This window comes from Rhinoderma darwinii, chromosome 3, assembly GCF_050947455.1.
Source record: "Rhinoderma darwinii isolate aRhiDar2 chromosome 3, aRhiDar2.hap1, whole genome shotgun sequence".
In the NCBI taxonomy this organism is placed as follows: Eukaryota; Metazoa; Chordata; class Amphibia; order Anura; family Rhinodermatidae; genus Rhinoderma; species Rhinoderma darwinii.
The window spans coordinates 267789129-267811589 of NC_134689.1; positions in this window are offsets into that span (position 1 = coordinate 267789129).

A 22461-nucleotide genomic window follows, 5' to 3' on the forward strand; every position below is an offset into this window, starting at 1 on the left:
ATGCACTGTCGCGTAGCTTCATGGCCAGCCCTCCTTCGGAGGAAGATCCTGCTTGTATTTTGCCTCCAGGTATAATCATTTCCTCGATCGATTCTGATTTAGTCTCTGATATTGCTGCTGATCAAGGTTCAGCTCCCGGGAACCTTCCTGAGAACAAGCTGTTTGTTCCCCTGCAATTCCGGCTAAGGGTACTTAGGGAAAATCATGACTCCGCACTATCTGGCCATCCAGGCATCCTGGGTACCAAACACCTCATTACCAGAAATTATTGGTGGCCTGGGTTGCCTAAAGACGTTAAGGCCTACGTCGCCGCTTGTGAGGTTTGTGCTAGGTCCAAGACTCCCAGGTCCCGACCAGCGGGCTTACTGCGTTCGTTGCCCATTCCCCAGAGACCTTGGACACATATCTCCATGGATTTTATCACCGATTTGCCTCCATCCCAAGGCAAGTCGGTGGTGTGGGTGGTGGTGGACCGCTTTTGGTAAGATGTGCCACTTTGTGCCCCTCAAGAAACTACCCAACGCCAAGACGTTGGCTACCTTGTTTGTCAAACACATCCTGCGTCTCCATGGGGTCCCTGTCAATATTGTTTCGGACAGAGGGGTAAAATTTGTTTCATTGTTTTGGAGAGCCTTCTGTATGAAGTTGGGGATTGATCTGTCCTTCTCCTCTGCCTTCCATCCTGAAACCAATGGCCAAACGGAGAGGACTAATCAATCTCTAGAACAATACTTAAGGTGTTTTGTCTCTGACTGTCAATTTGATTGGGTCTCTTTCATTCCCCTCGCCGAATTTTCCCTTAATAACCGGGTCAGTAACTCGTCAGGGGTCTCTCCCTTTTTTTGTAATTTTAGGTTTAATCCACGGTTCTCCTCCGTTTCTCCTGGTAGTTCCAACAATCCCGAGGTAGAGGTCGTTTATCGGGAACTGTGCACAGTCTGGGCCCAGGTTCAGAAAAACCTAGCGGTGTCCCAGAGCGTACAAAAAACTCAGGCTGATAAAAAACGTTCTGCTAACCCCCTGTTTATGGTCGGGGATCTGGTGTGGTTGTCGTCTAGGAACTTGCGTCTCAAGGTTCCGTCCAAGAAGTTTGCTCCCCGGTTTATTGGGCCGTACAGGGTCATTGAGGTCCTCAATCCTGCCTCCTTCCGGCTGGAGTTACCCCCGTCTTTTCGTATACACGACGTGTTTCATGCCTCCCTCCTCAAACGCTGTTCCCCGTCCTTGGCTCCCTCGAGGAGACCTCCTGTTCCCGTCCTCACCCCTGAGGGGGTGGAATTCGAGGTGGCCAGGATTGTGGACAGCAAGATGGTTCAAGGCTCCCTCCAGTACCTGGTCCATTGGAGAGGATACTGCCCGAGGAGAGGACTTAGGTACCCGCCCGGGATGTTCACGCTGGGGTATTGGTCAAGAGGTTCCACCTGCGTTTCCCCAGTAAGCCAGATCCACTTAGAAAGGGTCCAGTGGCCCCTCATAAAAGGGGGGGGGTACTGTAAAGGATCTGCCAGGCACAGCTTCGGGGTTAACTCCCAGAATTAATCAGTCAGCACCTGAGGCTACATCCCTGAGACTGACTCCTGCTCCCACCACTGTGGCTGGCAGGCTTAGGAGTGGGAGAGCCTATCGTAACCTGGCCAGACTCAGCTAGCTCCCGCCCTCGGTCTATTTAAGCCTGCCCTTCCTGTCCCTCTCTGCTTGTGATTCTTTTCTTGTGGTTTCCTGGCCCAGCTACAGCTCCTGCTATTTTTGATCCTGCTCCATACAGACCCTGGCTTACCGACTACTCTTCTGCTCTTCGTTTTGTACCTCGCACACTCCTGGCTTGACTCGGCTCGTTCACCACTCTGGTTGCTCACGGTGTTGCCGTGGGCAACTGCCCCTTTTCCTTGCTTGTGTTCCTTTGTATGTTTGTCATGTTTGTCGTGCACTTACTGAGCGCAGGGACCGCCGCCCAGTTGTACCCCGTCGCCTAGGGCGGGTCGTTGCAAGTAGGCAGGGACAGAGTGGCGGGTAGATTAGGGCTCACTTGTCCGTCTCCCTACCCCCCGCCATTACAGTTTCATTTGATTCTTACTCCCTACCTCCATGGTGTTTTTGAAAAGGCAAAGTCGTTGGGATCATTCCCAAAGGAAAATCAAGCGGCTTTAATAGAAGACTTGCCATAGCCAGGGAAATCCCATGATGTGCCACAAAATTTTAGATCTATATCCCTGCTTAACTCTGACCTGAAAATATATGCTAAGTTATTGGCTGTTCGTTAGGCTCCTCTGATACCGGATCTGGTTGAGCCCGATCAGGTTGGATTTGTTAAACGATGACAGGCTCCTGATAATACTAGACGTATTCTTAACATCTTACATTATTTGGAGTCTAGAGGAATTCCTTCGGTTTTGCTGTCATTGGATGTCGAGAAGGCGTTTGATCGCATTAGCTGGTCACAGTGGCGTAACTACCACTTTAGCAGCCGTAGCGGCATGAGGGGGCCCGTGTCACCTGCCGGCACGGGCCCCCACCATGGCCGGAGGCTCCGCTAGCAGTCGCTACGGCTGCTACAGCGGGACGCCACTGAACACTACGGCAGAGCAGGGAGGTATCTCCCCGCTCTGCCATTAAACAAGACATGAATCCCCTATCCACAGGATAGGGGATACATGTGTGATCGCTGGCATTGATAGGGAGAACAGGGGACTGAAAGTCCCCTGTTCTCCATCGCAAACCTCGGACTTCCGGGGTCTGTGTCGGCAGCTCCGTAGAAATGAATGGAGCGCCGGTCGCGCTTGTGTGCATGCGTGACCAGCGCTCCTTTCATTTTTATTGAGCTGCGCAGACGCCGGAAGTCAGAGGTTAGTCATGTATAGCGTTCCCTACAGGGGGGGGCTGTATAGCGTTCCCTACAGGGGGGGCTATATGGCGTTCCCTACAGGGGGGGCTGTATGGTGTTCCCTACAGGGGGGCTGTATGGCGTTCCCTACAGCGGGGGGCTGTATGGTGTTCCCTACAGGGGGGCTGTATGGCATTCCCTACAGACCCACCCTGTAGGGAACACCATACAGACCCCCCTGTAGATAACGCCATACAGACCCACCCTGTAGGGAACGCCATACAGACCCCCCTGTAGGGAACGCCATACAGTCTCCCCTGTAGATAATGACATACATACCCCCCTGTAGATAACGCCATACAGCCCCCTCTGTAGAGAACGCCATACAGCCCCCTCTGTAGAGAACGCAATACAGCCCCCCTGTGGATAGCGCCATACAGCCCCCCTCTAGATAGCGCCATACAGCTTCCTCTGTAGATAACGCCATACAGCCCCCCTGTAGATAGCGCCATACAGCCCCCTCTGTAGATAACGCCATACAGCCCCCCTGTGGATAGCGCCATACAGCCCCCTGTAGATAACGCCATACAGCCCCCCTGTAGATAACGCCATACAGCCCCCCTGTAGATAGCGCCATACAGCCCCCTCTGTAGATAGCGCCATACAGCCCCCCTGTAGATAGCGCCATACAGCCCCCTCTGTAGATGGCACCATACAGCCCCCCCTGTAGATAAAGCCATACAGCCCCCTTTGTAGATAGCTACAAAGGGGGCTGTATGGCATTATCTACAGGGGGGGCTGTATAGCACCATCTACAGGGGGGGCTGTATGGCGTTATCTACAGATGGGGCTGTATGGCGTTATCTACAGAGGGGGCTGTATGGTGTTATCTACAGAGGGGGCTGTATGGCATTATCTACAGAGGGGGCTGTATGGCGTTATCTACAGAGGGGGCTGTATGGCGTTATCTACAGGGGGGGCTGTATGGCGTTGTCTACAGGGGGGGCTGTATGGCGTTATCTACAGGGGGGGCTGTAAAAAAGGCACTATCTACAAGGGGGGGTTGTGTGACACCCAGGGGAGGGGGGGGCCCAGTCAAAAGTTTGCTATGGGGCCCAGTCTTTCCTAGTTACGCCCCTGGCTGGTCATATGCCTTCTCGGTTCTAGAACATATGGGCTTTAGTGGTAACATATTGACTGCCATCATGGCACTATCCTCTGCACCCTTAGCTAGGGTATTTACCAATGGGTCCGTTTCAGAGGAATTCTCTATCTCTAACGGGACGCGGCAAGGGTGTCCACTATCACCTCTGATATTTGTCCTCTCGATAGAACCGCTGGCACAAGCGATACGGGAAGATCCAGCCATTAAAGGAATACAGATAAGGGATTGTGCACATACAATCTCACTGTATGCTGACAATAATATTCTCACACTTTCTGAACCAGGGGAGTCTCTTGATAGAATTGTAGAAATAATTGCAGAATTTGGGCTTATTTTGTATTATAAATTGAACACTTTAAAGTCTCAGGTACTCCCTATGAATCTCCCACAACATTCACTTTTCTTCCTGAAAAATAAATTCCCTTTTGATTGGCAATCAGAATGTCTTAACTACTTGGGTGTTGTCGTGACTTCCTCCTAGAAGCATCTTTATAAACGCAACTATGAACCAATGTTACAAATTATTCAATTAGAGACACAAAGGTTTACTAAATTTGAAATTTCGTGGATTGGAAGGATAGCTCCCTAAGCTTTTATATCTATTTCGTACCCTTCCTATCTTGATCCCTAGGTCATTTTTTACATCCATACAAAGAATAATATCTAAATTTATCTGGGCAGGGCGTAAGCCCAGAACTGCACAAGCATTGCTTACTAAGGATAGGAGGGCAGGGGGAGTGGGAGTGCCTGAGATTTACCATTATTATATGGCTACACTAGTATCTCCGATGGTTTCTTGGTGGCAGATGGATACCAGCAAACACTGGGTACAGATTGAAAGTTGTGAGGCATACCCCTCGACATTAAAGATGTTATTTCTGGCCTCATGTTGGAAGCAGCCTGTTCCTCCATGCGACTCTCCATTGACTAAGGCTTCGATTCATCTGTGGACAAAATGTCATGAATAGTCTCATTCTAATGCCCCTTTAGTTAGAACCAATTCTCCCATGAAATTATTAGCTATGGCAATTCCCAATTTGAATATAAAACCCTGGATTCAAAAAGGTATTTCTGATGTATCTAAAATTTGGGAGGATTCTCATATTATGTCTTTTGAGAAATTGTCTGCTGCATTTGCTATACAAGAAGCGGATAGATATAAATATTTGCAGATCAAAAATTTTTTAGCGGAGCCTAGACATAGGAATTTCTTTTGTAACAATTCTATATTTCGATTGTTTTCTAACCAAAACAAAGGTTTAAAACCTATATATAATCTTATTAGGGGTCATTGCCTATTTGTAAAATCATACCCTTTCAGGGAATGGGAGAGGGACTTAGGTATTACTTTTGAGAGTGGGGATTGGTCCAAAGCTTTCCGATGGGTAAATAAGTCGTTAAGTTGCAGCTCGCACTATGAATCTGCAATGAAAACTATGCTACGATGGTATTATACTCTGGATCACTTGAGTAAAATGTATTCGAATTCCTCCTATCTATGCTGGAGGGGATGCGGTCACAGAGGTACCCTGCTGCATACTTTATGGCAATGTCCATTTCTACAGGGTTATTGGTGGTCGATTTTCAGCCTCATTTCAACTCTTGTTAATAGCTCCATACTTGGATCACCTCAACTAGCTCTATTGTTTATAGGTATTCATGTTATTCCTCCGAGATTTAGAATTCTGATTTGTAAAATACTGATAATAGAGAAAATTGTAGTGACAAGATATTGGAAATCTACATCCATTCCCCCTATAATGGAGGTGGTCTCTTCTATCAACAATACTTATATATATGAAAGGATTATAGCATATGGATCAAACTCTTTCCATTCCTTTGCGGAAATCTGGGACGCATGGAGAAATCATTTAAATTGCACTTCCCAATAACATAAATAAAGGTATAAATAACAAGTTATTGAATGTACTTTGATAATAATGTTAATGAAGATGTATTTTGAACATGACATATGCATTGATGATTTAATAATCGGTAGCTTTGTTAAAAGTCCTCTAAGGAGTTTTGATCGGACCATGTGGAATGTTCCAATGTTTGTTTGTTTTAATTCTGAGTTTTATATGCTTCTTAGCTACCTGATGGCAATGGATGATTGGATTTACACTATGTATAAGCTGTAATTCAGGAAAGGAGAAAAAGATGATCCAGCGCTGTGTAAAGTTAAAAGGGATATGTTCCCACTTTTATTGAAAGAAAAATGGTTTTAAAAATGAAACAGAGATGCAGTCTCAAGGTGGAGAATGATGCGGGCTGGTGCCCGAGCCTACGCGTTTCGAACACGTGCAGTGTTCTTATTCATGGCAGAGAATGTAATGGTCATATGCGCCTGTCTCCTCTATATGTATCGTCGGTTTTTACCTCCGTGCTTACTGGATACTTAAGTGAACATACTTTTGGAGTGCATCGTGAATATTAGCACAGAAGTGCAAGTACGAGCATATGTGAATATCATCTGATTGCCTCAACATAATACCAAAGTAATACAGTATCAAATCTCAAGGTATTTATGTACTACATTCACCTATATATGAAATAACATAGATGTGAATATACGCCTGGTTTTAAAGTTATTACGAGATCAAAACCGCATATTTAAACAGATTTTTCAGTCCCGTTCTGAGAAATTGGAGACAAAAATGTCTCTGTCTCAACATCCTCAGCGATCAAGAGCTGAAATGGCAGCTATGGTGTTTGGAGATGTTAACCACACCGATTTTCTGAATACCACCTTACAAAATAAATTTAGAGAGCTAGAGAAATTGTCAGCTAGTGAAACCAGAGTGTGGTGGGATCTTACGACTTTGCGGAACTACATTTCGAAGAAAATGATTCCTAGGGGTCTGCGGTTGAGGAAAATACCAACTATAAAATATTGAGAGGATTTTGTAACAGACTGGAATGCATTACTGTCTGGATGTTCAATTAACCTCATGACGCTAATCACCAAACATGAAGAAATCAAATTAACAGAGTTACAAATGGACCTTAATAAAATAAAGGAGGAAATCAACCAATCCTCCAGCTCACCTGATTTCCCAGTGTTACAAAGAAGGACAAATGAGTATATAGAGCAACTCGAGAAGTCTATCGCAGAAACCAAGAAGTCAAAGTTCCAACGAGATAGTCAAGACTATAGCAACAACGAAGTAAAGGAAATTACACCAAATATGGAACCAAGTCTATCCTCAGAAATAAGACCAAATCTTATAAACGTAATCTCAGTCCACATAGAGTTAGCTTCAGCTCTATGGAGCAGGAGACTACAGATGGAGCAGAGGAGGAGTCTGACGTGGACACACCGAGAAGCATTCGCAAACCGAGACAAAAGAGATTTCTCAAAAAACGGGGGAAGAGGAGGGGCAGGAAGCACAAATCCAACAGATGCTGCACAGCCCCGGAGATTGAGAAACCAGAGACATTGAAGAATATGGATGTGATCAACCTATCATCGGTGCCTTTAACCCAAAAACAGATTGAAGTCCTCTCATTGGGACTTAATTTTGTACCAAACCAGGATTTCGATATTTTTAACACCCTCCTGGACATCAATAAATTTGTCAGGAATCTGACGATCAAGAGACACTTTTTGACATCAGAGGAAAATGAAATTACCACACAAACAGAAACAACGACAACACTTGCAGTGGGTAACATCTACAGACCACTTATGTTTCAAGAACAGTTGGCACTCCTATGCTTAGAATATTTGGCTGTACAGCATGCAAACCACATTTCCAATCAAACATCAAAGTTTACAACGAAAAATCCATGATATTATCCCGTACAGTCTCGGACTGAATCGATGGACAAATTCCAGCAGGTCATCGAAAGGGAGTTACATAAAATCAAAGATCGAAAAAGACCAAAACCAAATACAACCTCACGATGGCCGAGAATCAAGCAGTGAGATCCCTACGTGACAATGATGACATCGTCATACGAATGGCAGATAAGGGGGGCAGCGTTACGATTATGGACAAAGACATGTATATCAACCAAATTATGATACTGTTAAATGACACTGATACATATATAAAATTAGAACAAAATCCAACCACTAATTATCTTAGAATTTTAAAGAATCTATTAGACAAAGGCCTGAACAACGGCACACTTTCAATCAAACAACATGATTATTTGCTAGTGGAACATCCAGTTGTCCCCATCTTACATGCCCTTCCCAAAATGCATAAGGGGATCATTCCTCCACCCATGTGGCTCATAGTTTCGGGCATTGGATCTATAACTGAGAGATTATCGGAGTGGCTGGACTCTCTTCTCCAGCCACTAGTCTCCAGAGTGCCCGGCCATCTTAGGGATACGAAGGATGTCCTTATCCTTTTTCACAACAAAATCTGGAATACCAACTTTACGTGGCTCAGCTGCGACGTGGTTTCCCTATATACTAGCATTCCACACATTGTCGCCACAAAAGCTCTTACTTACCATCTGTCCAAATATAGTGTCTATGATCATACACTCCAAACTTTTCTGGTGGAAGTGTTAAACTTCCTTATGATACACAATTATTTTCACTTCGAAGGAACTTCTATTTTGCAGAAGAGAGGGGTGTCCATGGGGGCCAAGTTTTCACCTTCCATGGCAAACCTTGTCATGGCATGGTGGGAAGAGATCTTTCTATTCTCCACCAGCAATCCCTTTGCTGAGCATATACACTGGTATGGCAGATACATCGATGACCTCTTGTTCATCTGGGAGGGCGATGTGTCGGCCATACCCGATTTTCTGACCTATCTGAATAACAACGATCTCAATCTTAAATTCACTTATAATTATGATTCCAACACCATTAATTGCTTGTATCTTAAATTAACATCCAAAATAGGGGATAAAATATGTTCAGAAATTTTACCCAAACCGATCTCCGGCAATACCATCTTGCACGCTGCAAGTTGCCACCCGAAACATACCATTTCTGCTATACCGGTAGGTGAACTTACACGGGCCAAGAGAAATTGCAGCCTAGTGACAGGCTTCGCCAGAGAGGAGTCCAATATATGCCAGAGATTAACCAACCGAGGGTACAAGAGATGGACATTGGAAAGGGCAAAAACAATAGTCAGGTCCAAAAATAGGGACTCCCTATTGTCTATTGTAAATGATAAAAGAGCAGATACACCACATATTCCAGATTCCAATGTACCCACTCTTGTCCTACAATTCAGCAACCAATTCAATACCATCAGGAATATGGTCCTTAAATATATCCCCCTACTTTATGAGGACACTAAATTAGAAAGGTTTTTAAAGAACGGTTGCAGTGTAGTATCACGCAGAGCACCAACTTTAGGTAATATTTTGTCTCCCTCACTGCTGACTTCAAATAACGCAAAACCAACATGGTTATCACACAAAGGTTATTTTAAATGTGGTACCCATCCTGTGTGTACTTTTTCCAAAGTTACAAAACAATTCTCAAACTCTGCAGGAGCAACAAATTTTCCGATAAAATCCTATATAAACTGCAATAGTGACCATGTCATTTATATTATAGAATGCACTTGTTGCTATTTAAAATACATTGGTTGCACAACCAGGAAATTTAAAACTCGCATTTTGGAGCACTTAGGATATATAAGGAATCCAGCCATTATTAACATCTCTAATGTAGCCAGACATTTCATCACCTATCATAATAGGTGCATTAGTTGTTTTTGCACCTATGCGATTAAAAGAATCAGAGGGTCTATTAGAGGAGGGGATCTTAAACATCTCCTACTAACCAGAGAGGCATTCTGGATCTACAATTTAGAGACACGTTTCCCACTCGGTTTAAACCTCAAAAAAGAATTTATGTTTCACTACTGAATTCCATATATGTTTTTTGTTTTTTTTTATACAACTGTTCTAAGTAACATTTAAAAAAATAAAAAACATAAATAATCAGAAACACAATTATATATGTACATACTAAATAAAGGTTTCGCAGCATACAAATTTTACATTTCTATTATGAATCATTTGGAGCAGCTGAACTCTGGATACAGGTTATTCTTAAAGTTCTTTAAACAGGTACTTTATAAATTACTGAATATAATCTATAAGAATGACGTACTTTTCAATATACAGCATAACATCCAATACAATATTACTCACTATTCGGATGCAGCGGTTGTTGCCCCGCTGTTTGGCTTTGGATCTCGCTACAGGGAGGTCTCCCTCTGCTTGAATAACTTCTGACTATCTGTCCAACAAAATAACAAGTGATACATATGGATGACAAAATTTATATCACAAACTTTCATTCCGGCATTGTCTACTAATCTCTGACAGTAAATCCCATTCTTTTACACACGATTATATAGTGATTATTATCATCATCACACACACATCATAGACAAATGTCACGCAATTCAGAGTATAAAAATAGTGGTAGCAATCTATATTCGCTGCTCATATAATATGTGAGTCCTTGATCTCATGTTTTTATACCAAAAAAGGTTCACTCTTTCTTTTAAATTTTCATGGATAATACATTATACTTCGCTAGCATATGTATATACCTATGTATACTCCACATTATCCAAATCAGGAATTAGAGATATATATTGGGAGTAACTACATTGCATAGTATTGTATTATATCCTGCTTTTTCTTTCTGTGTTTTTCTTTGTGTTAATATTCATTTCTGTACATCGAAGAGAGTTTTTAAAGCTATGTGTGCCTATACTCTTCTTGTGTTCCGTCGGTGAAAGACTATACAAACGAACATTAGTTTTGTTCTTTGATCAACCTATTATCGGTTTTTCTTTTTTCCATTTGATGGATATTCCTTTGGGTTTGGTCTAATTCATGGTAAAATAAATTTACATGTATTATATAACATTCTTAAAACATACCTCCGTTTGAACCACACAAGATCACTCCTTTCTCAATTACTTCGATCAACCACTGACATCTAAATACTGACCTGCCTCAATCACCGACGATACATATAGCGAAGACAGGCGCATATGACCATTACATTCTCTGCCATGAATAAGAACACTGCACGTGTTCGAAACGCGTAGGCTCGGGCACCAGCCCGCATCATTCTCCACCTTGAGAATGCGTCTTTTTTTAATTTTTTCATTTTTAAAACCATTTTTCTATCAATAAAAGTGGGAACATATCCCTTTTAACTTTACACAGCGCTGGATCATCTTTTTCTCCTTTCCTGCATTACCTACCGTGGGCCGTCACGGGGATCCGAGCGAGGTGTTCATTCTGAGACGCAGAACCGGTGAGCTGGAGGTTTCCTCCTTTTTCTATAAGCTGTAATTGTATTTACTGTCATACTTATTTTAGTTGGAAATTAATAAAAAGATTGAACCGAAAAAAGAAAAAAATGTAGAAAAAGTTATCAAAAAGTCGCATGTACTCCAAAATGGTATCAATGAAACTGTAAGTCGTACTGCAAAAGAAAAGCCCTCATACAGCTGCATCGGCAGAAAATTAAAAAAGTTATAGTTTTTAAAGGCTATGTAAACTTTTAAAAAGCAAAAAAAACTTGTTAATAAAAAGGTGTATCAGTGTGTTTTGTGTAACTTTGTAAATTCTATTTATTTTTAATTTTTTTTACTTTTTTAGATACAGTTGCTCTGTATTCTCTTTACAAAGCAGCTGTATCTAGCGCTATTCACTGAATCCGTCAGTCCCGCTTACCTGAAGGGTCCAGTGTTGTCGGATCCTGCGTGCAGGTCCAGCCTTAGGTTAGATGGCGCCCTGCGATGGAGACTCTATTGCTGCTCTCCACAAGTCAAAAATGAACCACATATATAGATACACACATACTAGAACATATATACTGTACATACATAAGAGGCACATATTTAGACAAACAGGCAAATATATATACACACACACACATTCTGGAATACCGTATTTTTCGGACTATAAGATGCAGTTTTTAGCAAGAATAAATCTTGCTAAAAAGTCCCTGTGTCTTATAGTCGGCAGTCAGGGGACCCGACATAGCTGGACCCCCTGACCGCTCTTTACTTAACCCCTTCCCGACCCTTGATGTGCCAGCACACCATGGAGCGGGGATGTGATGATGTATGGAGCGGGCTCACGCACTGAGCCCGCTCCATACACTGTAGGTGTCAGCTTCTGACACGCTGCACTAACGGCTAGGAACAGTGATGGTGCTGTTCCTGGCCGTTTAACTAGTTAAATGCCGCGGTCAATAGCGACCGCGCCATTTATAGTGGTTTTCCCATGAAGCCCTGTTCAATCTTATCTGGCTCCGCTGTCTTCCGGCCACTTCCTGCTTACATGGTCGAATTACGGAAACAGCGTAACTCGCTGAGCTACGTAGTTTCCGTAACTCCCATAGAATTGAATAGTAGTTACGGAAACAGCGTAGCATGCTACGCTGCTTCTGTAACTGCTATTCACTACTATGGGAGTTACGGAAATAGCGTAGTTCAGTGAGTTATGCTGTTTCCGTAACTCATCCATGTATTGCAGTGTATTGTACAAGCGATCTAATGATCGCTGGTTCAAGTCCCCTAGGGGAACTAATAAAATGTGTAAAAAAAAAAAGTTAGATACATTTTCAGGAGTGTAAAAAAAAAATTCAAGTTAATACCTAAAAAACCCTTTTCCCATTTTTCCCCAAGCACAATGTAAAAATAAAAAAATAAAAAAGTCAGAAACTATTACAATATGGCATTAATTGACTCACACAGAGTACGGTGTAAAAAAAAAATACTTTAAAACCCCAAATCATTGTCTTTTGGTCACCATAGCGCTAAAAATAATTAAATAAAAAGTGATAAAAAAAATCGTATGTACCCAATAAATGGTGCTAATAAAAACTACAGCTCGTCCTGCAAAAACTAAGCCCTCACACCGCTCAAATGATGGAAAAATATAAGTTATGGCTTTCAGAATGTGGTGAAACTGAACAAATTATTTTTTTTAACCAATAGTTTTTTCTTTGTAAAAGAAGTAAAATATTTAATTTTTTCTTATTTTCTGTTGTCTAAAAGCTGCGTGCATCTTATAGTCAGGTGCGTCTTATAGTCCGAAAAATATGGTATATACATACATAAAGTTAAATATATAGACATACAGACACATACACACACACACACACACACACACACACAAACACAGAGGCACATAAATACACATACAGGAACAAATACATAAAAGACACAAAAACACATTAACATACAGACCCATATATACCCACACAGGCAGATAATGTAGTAGATTTTACCTGTAGTCCTATGTAAAACCACAAATAACACAGTGATAACTCTGAGTACAGATAATGCAGTGGATGTTACATGCAGTCCTATGTAACACCACTGATAACACAGTGATAACTCTCTGAGTACAGATAATGTGGTGGATGTTATCGGCAGTCCTATGTAACACCACAGATAACACACTGATAACTATACCCACACCGCAACATACACACGCACACACACACAAACACAGAAACATATACACACTAACACAGAGACATACAGTATAAACACATGCAGACACATATACACACACACATATATTGGAAGATATACACATACAGACACATATACACACATAGGCACTTACCATCTCTCCTTGCTGACAGGATCACAGGTTTCTTGCAGGACGAGCTGTAAATGGAACTTACTTCTCTTCTCTTGCTGCCTCACTCTTGTTTCCTCCGTGTGTGTAACCAAGAGCTGGGGACAGATTCCAGTGGCTCCCCCTACATGCCGGGAGGGTGAAGCGTCTTGCGCACTCGCACAGGTCACACACCCCTATGGCCAGCCCTGCCTGCGTGTCTCTGACATGCAGGATCCACCTGTAAACTCCAAGTTCATAATTTAGATGTGATAGTTTAATTTCATATATAACAACACATGCTGATCATCTAGTGTTCTGATATTCTGTCAAGTGATTGGTTGATCCATTTTCATTATTAATAGTAATGTATACCAATATGACAACTGTAAGTGAACCAAATTCCAATGTATACAATATTTGACAGTATAAAGTTCAAGTGGTAGATATTATTGCTATGTATGCAGAAGTGCATTAAAATGCGTATTGATTTTTTGTTGTCTTAATTTCTCAGTCTTTGACACATCTAAATAAAGGTCTGGCCTAAGCATAAATGCAAAATGTTAGTGGAAATGGAGAGGAATTTAGTAATGATTTTGTTTCTGACACATGTTCCTACTACAAATGACTACATGATTGTGTCAACAACTAACAGTAGAAACCAGTCTGAAGCTATGTGGATCAAATACAATTTAATGGACAACTACCAAATGATGTATATTAGCGCCCCCTTAGTCTTTCTGATTCTGAGTTTCTGGTGTTATACATCTTCTCCTGTGAGAAGAGCTTTTTGTGTGCCCATGATAACAATCCAGTCACTCAGTCTTATTACAGCCAATCTGAAATCTTCTTACTTGTGTTAGAAAAATTAAACTTGATTCTGATTGATAGGATGTTCAGTCTTCCTATGATAATACTAAACTACCAGAATACAGAAACAAGGATGTGTTAAGATCTTCTCACAAGCAACATTTTACTTTAAGGGACAGTTCACACTTTTTGACGCTGATTTTGAAGCAAATCAGCACTAAAAAACGCCGCAAATCACCCCCCATTGATTTCAACAGGAGGCAGAGCTGGTGGCTTTTGGCGTCTCGTGGAAAAAAAGCGGCCTGCACTTTCTTCGAGGGATCTCTGCCTCTCACCTCCCATTGAAATCAATGGTAGGCAGAAGAAACCTGCAGCGCTCGTTTGGTGCGTTTTTTTTGTGACGATTTTGCCCGTGGTTTTTGCATTCGATTCAAGGCTGCAAGCAAAGAACCTTGCAAAAAACACGAAAAAGAAGCGTCAAAAAACATTGGCAATTAAAAACCTGCCTCAAAATTCCTGAAGATATTTTGAGGCATATTTTTTTTTGCAAGTCAAAAAACTCTGTATGAACTAGACATAATTGCTGATAAGTTCAGACAGTAATACTGTATATATATATATATATATATATATAGCAAAAGAAAATTTGCAGCACTCCAACATGAAAAAAGTGGTGGTTTATTCAATCCAAAATAACAGCAACGTTTCAATCCTACAATAGGATCTTTATCAAGCCTAGTGACACATCTACTCAGCAAGTTTTTATATGTTTGAGACTCTTTAACATAATTAGTCTCATTATAAAACAATCAAATGCAAAGTGTATGAAAACAAACATCATAAATTGTGTACGGTATCATCATAAACATAGACATGATACAGAAAATACAGAAGTGTGTATGTGACATCGTGATTAACAATACATAATAACAAAAACATTAAAAACAACTGATTACATTATAATCATTTATGCAGCAGTGGTGTAAAATCTATTGGTATATCGTCACTCACCAATCAGAACTTCAGACTCAACTACTCCATTCAAGTGTGTTGCAGCACTCTGCTGCATCCCTCGTGGTAATTGAAATTTGACACATCAGTGTAATCCCCCGAGGCGGAAGTAGTTCATCACTCCGCAGCAGAGAGCATAGATCGCATCCATATGATGTAATGCGTGTCAATGCGTTCCACTGAGCCACCCCGTGTATCATGGCATCATGAGTTGCTAAGCAACTGCTGTAACATTATTATAGATATCATTTGACCCAGCTATGTCAGTCAAAAAGTCATGAATGTAAAAAATACAGATATATTAGTAAATGCTCCCTATAGTAAGTGATGGAGATATTAGGAATATCTAAAAGTAGCTTAATGTCGGCTTTTAAAGACGATCCACACGTGGGTTCAAAGACCTCTGTATACAACCAAGTACTCAGAACGATCTTGTTCCCAGAGTTATGGGACCACATAGACACGTCTTCACGTGTCCAGGATGTCACATTATCCTCATACGTGTAACGGACCCATATTATCACACTAGTGATATGATATATCATAAGACAAAAAAAATGCATGAGAATCCCTCTCAATTTTAATATCTCTCTATCACTTTGAAACCTAATAGGAGACTAGAAACAATTCAAATAATAAATATATTTTATTGATGCAATAAGACTTGATGCATTGAACATAGCCCCGTCAAATATCACAGTACAACAACATTGAAAAATAATTAAAGAAGTTCCGAAGTTCTGTTGGGAGTGGTATTCCAATCTAAAAAAATACAAAACATAATTGTTTTTAGTATTTATAAGACATTGACAGTAAATATGAGATATAGATATTGATATTGATGTGTCAACAATCATCTTACTGAAGAGAACATCAAGAGAACACAAAGGGGCGGAACTCATAAGGCAATTCTATCTACAACAAATTCTACATTAAGACCACAAGGTTTTAAGGTGTTCAGTAAAAATATCCATCTTAATTCTTTTTTGTGTAAAACCAGATGGCGATCACCGCCAAATTGTAATGGAGGAACATGGTCCAGAATCATAAATGTTAGATCCCTTTCATTGTGACCATGTTCCGAAAAATGTTTAGCCACAGGTAAATCAAGTTTCTTTTTACGTATAGAGAAACGGTGATTGTTTAGACGAGTTTTAAAGGAACAGGTGGTTTCACCCACATATAGGAGGCCACAAGGACACCATAGCACATATATGACCCACTCTGAATCGCAGGTGAAATTGTGTTTAATTTTAAACTGTTGTCCAGTCAACGGATGTCTAAAAAATTCCCCTTTGCACATCAAAGCACAATTGACACATCTGTAACATGGAATATTGCCAGGTTTTAGTGGTTTAAAAATAGGTTGTATCGTTTTCTTATGATCTGGCATTCTGGTTTTCACCAGTCTATCACGAAGATTTTGTGGGCGTCTATAAGACATGAGTGGATTATTATTCAATACATCAATGTGTCCAAAACTATTGCTGATAATTGGCCAATGTCTATTCATAATTTTGGAAATGTCTCCACTCCTATCATTATAAGTAGAGATAAATGGAATACGTTTCCGTTTTCCATGCGCTGACGGTTTTTTAGACTGCAATAAACTGTCCCTCGCTACATTATCAATCTTTTTTCTATATGTCCACAGTAATGTTTTGGGGTAACCTCTTTGTAAAAAGTTGCTAACCATAGTGTCTAAAGATATGTCAAGATCCTCCTGTCTGTCGGTATTACGTTTGGCCCTAATCATTTGGCTATACGGCAAAGACCTTACCATATTTCTCGGATGGCAACTATCAAATCGTAGCAGAGTGTTCCTATCGGTCTCTTTCGTGTACATTTTAGTTCTGATTATATTATCCACAATAGATACAGTAACATCCAAGAATTGGATATTATCCATAGAATGTTTCATCGTAAATTGAATCTAATCATCTATTGAATTAAGAAACCTGTGAAAATCCATTAATGTAGTAACAGTGTCAGTCCAAATGAGGAAGATGTCATCTATGTAACGCCACCACTTCAAAACATGTGAGAAGTGGTGGGATACATAGACCGACACCTCCTCAATGTTGTCCATGAAAATGTTGGCGTACGTAGGAGCCATGTTAGACCCCATGGCCGTTCCTTTCAACTGTATATAATAACTCTCTTTAAATATGAAATAGTTAGATGTCAAAATAAGTTCCACTAATGAAATAATAAACTCACAAGTAGCATTGTCATAGTCAGAAGTCAATAATTTACGTCGTACAGCATCAAGACCCTTGTTGTGATCAATCGAGGTATAAAGAGATGTGACATCAAAGGAGACCAAAATGGACCCCTCTGGTAGTTTTATAGATTTTAATTTTTGTAGAAAATCAGTGGTGTCTCTAATATAAGATTTGGAGTTAATAGCAAAATTTCTCAGCACTTTGTCCACAAAGATAGAGATGTTACTTGTTAGTGAACCCCTGCCAGATACAATAGGGCGACCTGGTGGGTTCATTAAATCTTTGTGGATTTTTGGTAATATATATAAGCAAGGAGTGACAGGAAATTCAACAGTGAGAAATTTATGTAGCATTTGATCAATTACATCTTCATCTAGAGCTATTTTAATAAGTGAAGTAATTCTTTTTGAAATATCATGTCTAGGATCATTTTTTAGTACTCTATATACATTGGTATCTGCTAGTTGTCTATAACATTCTCTCAAGTACATATCTGAATCCATAACCACGATTGCTCCACCCTTATCAGCAGGTTTTATAGTGAGATCATGGTTATGGATCAACTCATCTAATGCCACCATATCCAGAGTAGTCATATTAGGCTGTTTAAAGCTCAATTCACTCGTTTGAGACCTAAGTAAAGCAATATCTTTCTGTACTAGTTCTCTAAAGGTTTCTATCGCATGTGATGTTATAGGAGGTTGGAACACACTCTTATTAAATAACCCCAGTTTTTTAAGTGATAGTATCGGAAGGGTATCCTGTATTACTGGATTAACCGGTTGTGTTTCAAACCAAACCTTCAATTTAACAGCTCTAACAAAACTGTAAATATCCAACTCTAATTGAAACCAATCAATATGCTGATTAGGGCAAAATGACAACCCTTTAGATAATAATTGTAATTGTGTATGAGACAATTGATGTTGAGAGATATTTACCACTGTGGTTTGGGCAGAGTCCTCTTGGTGCTGTCCTGCACCGGTTTCTGCCCTTTCTGATGAGTAGATTTTTGAAAACGGGTTCTTCCTTCCTCTACTTCTCCTACGACCTGCTCGTCTGGTTTTCTTCTTTTTGATTTGTCCAGTGGACTGAAATCTAAAAAATCTTCATTATTACTTGGAGGATATTTCTTAGTATGGAATTGATTACGGGAATCGCTTTTATTGAAAGCCGGTTCATTGCTTCTTTTGTTGTCACGTCTGAAGGCTCCATCAGCATAATTGAGAAAATTGTCCCATGTGTAAACACGTCCCATGGAATAATCTGTTTGATCACGGAACCATTTCTTCTTTTTGGTTTCTTCTATATCCATCCTCACTTTATTGAGCGTCATACGTAATTTCTCCATGTGTATATTAAAATCATCAGTTTGCACCAACGTTTTAAGTGTGTTCTCCAAATCTAGTGCTTTCACCCTTAAAGATCTCAGATCTCTCTGCAAAAAATCCATATTAAGTAATATAGTTTCCAAGGCATATTTGTTAGCGAGTTGCTCATTTTTATTCCTGAACTCTTCGTGTTGCATATGCATCGTTGGTTTAAGTAAAATTCTCATCCCCCGTGGGATCATGTTGTTTCTATAGTATTGTCCCAATGTGAGTAGATGTAATTCAACATTAATCAGACGTCGTGACTCAAATTCCAGATTTCTCTTGATGTCAGTAATAGAAGGAACACTTAAAAATGACACATCACCCTCCGCTCCACTCAGGATTCTTTCAATGTCCTCTTCAGTAAAAACAGCAGCAGTATTGGATGAAACATTCCCAGCAGGTATATTGACCTGCTCCATGTTAAACGAATAAATGATGGTTGAAAAAACGTGGTGCAAGCTAATGGAATCCAAATATAGCACACAAGAAGACAGCAGCACTCACATAGGAATAATCGACCAGGTGCCAGGCAAAAACGTCCCGATCCTCGGACGTATAATAATGTATAGCAAAAGAAAATTTGCAGCACTCCAACATGAAAAAAGTGGTGGTTTATTCAATCCAAAATAACAGCAACGTTTCAATCCTACAATAGGATCTTTATCAAGCCTAGTGACACATCTACTCAGCAAGTTTTTATATGTTTGAGACTCTTTAACATAATTAGTCTCATTATAAAACAATCAAATGCAAAGTGTATGAAAACAAACATCATAAATTGTGTACGGTATCATCATAAACATAGACATGATACAGAAAATACAGAAGTGTGTATGTGACATCGTGATTAACAATACATAATAACAAAAACATTAAAAACAACTGATTACATTATAATCATTTATGCAGCAGTGGTGTAAAATCTATTGGTATATCGTCACTCACCAATCAGAACTTCAGACTCAACTACTCCATTCAAGTGTGTTGCAGCACTCTGCTGCATCCCTCGTGGTAATTGAAATTTGACACATCAGTGTAATCCCCCGAGGCGGAAGTAGTTCATCACTCCGCAGCAGAGAGCATAGATCGCATCCATATGATGTAATGCGTGTCAATGCGTTCCACTGAGCCACCCCGTGTATCATGGCATCATGAGTTGCTAAGCAACTGCTGTAACATTATTATAGATATCATTTGACCCAGCTATGTCAGTCAAAAAGTCATGAATGTAAAAAATACAGATATATTAGTAAATGCTCCCTATAGTAAGTGATGGAGATATTAGGAATATCTAAAAGTAGCTTAATGTCGGCTTTTAAAGACGATCCACACGTGGGTTCAAAGACCTCTGTATACAACCAAGTACTCAGAACGATCTTGTTCCCAGAGTTATGGGACCACATAGACACGTCTTCACGTGTCCAGGATGTCACATTATCCTCATACGTGTAACGGACCCATATTATCACACTAGTGATATGATATATCATAAGACAAAAAAAATGCATGAGAATCCCTCTCAATTTTAATATCTCTCTATCACTTTGAAACCTAATAGGAGACTAGAAACAATTCAAATAATAAATATATTTTATTGATGCAATAAGACTTGATGCATTGAACATAGCCCCGTCAAATATCACAGTACAACAACATTGAAAAATAATTAAAGAAGTTCCGAAGTTCTGTTGGGAGTGGTATTCCAATCTAAAAAAATACAAAACATAATTGTTTTTAGTATTTATAAGACATTGACAGTAAATATGAGATATAGATATTGATATTGATGTGTCAACAATCATCTTACTGAAGAGAACATCAAGAGAACACAAAGGGGCGGAACTCATAAGGCAATTCTATCTACAACAAATTCTACATTAAGACCACAAGGTTTTAAGGTGTTCAGTAAAAATATCCATCTTAATTCTTTTTTGTGTAAAACCAGATGGCGATCACCGCCAAATTGTAATGGAGGAACATGGTCCAGAATCATAAATGTTAGATCCCTTTCATTGTGACCATGTTCCGAAAAATGTTTAGCCACAGGTAAATCAAGTTTCTTTTTACGTATAGAGAAACGGTGATTGTTTAGACGAGTTTTAAAGGAACAGGTGGTTTCACCCACATATAGGAGGCCACAAGGACACCATAGCACATATATGACCCACTCTGAATCGCAGGTGAAATTGTGTTTAATTTTAAACTGTTGTCCAGTCAACGGATGTCTAAAAAATTCCCCTTTGCACATCAAAGCACAATTGACACATCTGTAACATGGAATATTGCCAGGTTTTAGTGGTTTAAAAATAGGTTGTATCGTTTTCTTATGATCTGGCATTCTGGTTTTCACCAGTCTATCACGAAGATTTTGTGGGCGTCTATAAGACATGAGTGGATTATTATTCAATACATCAATGTGTCCAAAACTATTGCTGATAATTGGCCAATGTCTATTCATAATTTTGGAAATGTCTCCACTCCTATCATTATAAGTAGAGATAAATGGAATACGTTTCCGTTTTCCATGCGCTGACGGTTTTTTAGACTGCAATAAACTGTCCCTCGCTACATTATCAATCTTTTTTCTATATGTCCACAGTAATGTTTTGGGGTAACCTCTTTGTAAAAAGTTGCTAACCATAGTGTCTAAAGATATGTCAAGATCCTCCTGTCTGTCGGTATTACGTTTGGCCCTAATCATTTGGCTATACGGCAAAGACCTTACCATATTTCTCGGATGGCAACTATCAAATCGTAGCAGAGTGTTCCTATCGGTCTCTTTCGTGTACATTTTAGTTCTGATTATATTATCCACAATAGATACAGTAACATCCAAGAATTGGATATTATCCATAGAATGTTTCATCGTAAATTGAATCTCATCATCTATTGAATTAAGAAACCTGTGAAAATCCATTAATGTAGTAACAGTGTCAGTCCAAATGAGGAAGATGTCATCTATGTAACGCCACCACTTCAAAACATGTGAGAAGTGGTGGGATACATAGACCGACACCTCCTCAATGTTGTCCATGAAAATGTTGGCGTACGTAGGAGCCATGTTAGACCCCATGGCCGTTCCTTTCAACTGTATATAATAACTCTCTTTAAATATGAAATAGTTAGATGTCAAAATAAGTTCCACTAATGAAATAATAAACTCACAAGTAGCATTGTCATAGTCAGAAGTCAATAATTTACGTCGTACAGCATCAAGACCCTTGTTGTGATCAATCGAGGTATAAAGAGATGTGACATCAAAGGAGACCAAAATGGACCCCTCTGGTAGTTTTATAGATTTTAATTTTTGTAGAAAATCAGTGGTGTCTCTAATATAAGATTTGGAGTTAATAGCAAAATTTCTCAGCACTTTGTCCACAAAGATAGAGATGTTACTTGTTAGTGAACCCCTGCCAGATACAATAGGGCGACCTGGTGGGTTCATTAAATCTTTGTGGATTTTTG